Source organism: Camelus dromedarius, chromosome 7 (assembly GCF_036321535.1).
Source record: "Camelus dromedarius isolate mCamDro1 chromosome 7, mCamDro1.pat, whole genome shotgun sequence".
In the NCBI taxonomy this organism is placed as follows: Eukaryota; Metazoa; Chordata; class Mammalia; order Artiodactyla; family Camelidae; genus Camelus; species Camelus dromedarius.
This window is the reverse complement of record NC_087442.1, coordinates 39,808,462-39,810,597: the sequence shown is the minus strand read 5'-3', so window position 1 is coordinate 39,810,597 and position 2,136 is coordinate 39,808,462. Positions and strand designations below refer to the sequence as shown.

Here is a 2,136-nt window from a genome sequence, read left to right as displayed (position 1 = left end):
AACAAGATGCCCCAAGATACAGGCCATCAGCCCACGGGCCGCTGGGCCGTTTCTCCCATTGGCTGAGAAGGGTCATTCTAGGCCAACCAAATCCCCAGAGCCTGGGAGATGCAGCGTTTGTTTTAACTGGTTATGCTTTTGAGGATGTTATTTTGAAAGTTAGTTCATAGTCTTTATAGTCAATTTTCTATTCTGAAGTTCTGGGATTTATATGAATTCATTTCTGTATTTATTCCCTCATTCCTCAGGTGTTTTATGAATCATCCACTATTTTCTGAGCACTAAGGGCTCAGAGGTAAAATCAGACAGTCTCAGGCTTCCCTGAGCTCACACCAACGCGGAGGAAGCCATCAGCAAATACAGATGACTTACTAGGTTCAGTGCTAAAAAAATGTCACTCCTAGAGCCCAGAAGAGCTGGGAGCAGGAGAGGCTAATTGTTGTCAGCGAGGTCGTAGAAGAATTCACAGAGGAGGTGAATTTGGGCTTGCTCTGGAAAAGAATAGAAAGGAGAGAGAGAATTTCAGAGCTGAGGACACCTGGATGCAAGCAAAGAGGGCTGGGAGCGAGCCAGTAACAAGTCTTCCCAGTCTAGAGCCTGGGTTTTGCAGCTGGTCTTCGGGTAGACCCGTTTCAGCTTCAGGCTCCACACCCCTGACTTGGGATCTGACCTCAGACATGCATCTTTACCTGTTTGGTGTTTTGCTTCCTCACTGGAATAAAACAAATGATAAGTGCAGGCTTTGTTAGGTTTCTGTGAGGATTAAATGTAAAAACATATGCGAAAGCTTCTAGCCTTAGGCCTGGCAGGAAGGAGGCCAAAGTTACAATTCTGTCTTCATCCCGCTGGACAAAGGTCATCTTCCATGTGGGCCTCTCTGGGAAACGGCTGCCCCTGCCCAGAGAACCATGGTGACGGGCCTGGTCTTGGGTTAGCTTGGGTTCAGGGGATTCCATCTGTCCCTTCTCAGAGGCTTTGCTCTGGCAGGAAGGACAAATTTCCTAAAAACTCAACTCCTAACACACCACAAGCCTGCACAGAGTAGGCACTTGGGGAGGGCCCCGTGAGAGAAAAGAATATAATAAATCTCGAATTTTTGAAGATTCTTCCCTGTTGCATGACACTTCTTAAATTGAACAATAGCAGTCAATTTAATCCCAGCGACACTTGCAGATTTTGAATCTAAAGTCCCGGTAGGGGATTCACCTGTCTCCCAGCAAGGCAGCGCGGCTCACACCAAGGCTGCACCCCAGGTAGCCCCAGTCCAGGATGCTGACGGGAGGCCAGGCCCAAATCTTCAGCTCAGTCCAGTAAGGAAGGCAGGATCTGGCACGTGAAGGTGGCCTGGGCTCGGCAGAGGATCTCGGGAGATCTCCCTCTAATCCAGGATCCATGATAGCTACATGAGACACGTTTTTCTGATTGAATCAACTTTGGGAAATGAATTACTATTTTTTTTTAATTGAAGTATAGTTGGTTTCCAGTGTTGTGTGAATTTCTGGTGTACAGCACAGTGACTCAGTTATACATATGTATCCCTTTCATATCCTTTTCCATTATGGGCCATTACAAGGCACTGAATACAGTTCCCCCTGCTATCCAGTAGGACCTTGTTGTTTATCTATTTTATATGTAAAAAATATGGAACGCTTCACGAGTTTTGTGTCATCCTTGCACAGAGGCCATGCCAATCTTCCCATATCATTCCAATTTTAGTACAGGTGCCGCTGAAGCGAGCAGTGGGAAGCAAAATATTATCAACTGTCCTCGGGACCCTTCTGTAGAGAGAGCACGCAAACGTCATTTGAGAGCACAAGTCCGCATCTGGGGAGGACGTGTGGTGCACAGGGAGCTTTGGAACTAGACCCACAGTGTGACTAACAGCTCAGTCATTTACTAGCTACGTCTTCCGTGGCAAGTCACTTACCCTCTCTTCACTTCAATGTCTTCATCTGTAAAAACAATCTGCTTATACTGTTCTTCCAGGCTGATGTGATAAGTAATTGAGATCACGCACTTAAAGCCTCTGGTTCCCCCAGACATTGATTCAATCTTAATTCGCCTCTTTCCTGTCCCCTTCCTCTTGGTGTCTCTTGTTTATACCAGCTAAGTGGTTCACCAACAGATGCTGTGCTG

General features: G+C 46.6%; 1 non-coding gene across 1 annotated transcript; it reads right to left on the bottom strand.

Moving 5' to 3' along the window:
- Nucleotides 1-1,635: 1,635 nt before the first annotated feature.
- LOC116154168 (U6 spliceosomal RNA) lies at nt 1,636-1,738 on the bottom strand. The gene has a single exon (XR_004138052.1). It is a non-coding gene; the product is annotated as a U6 spliceosomal RNA (small nuclear RNA).
- Between the last annotated feature and the right edge of the window lie 398 nt (nt 1,739-2,136).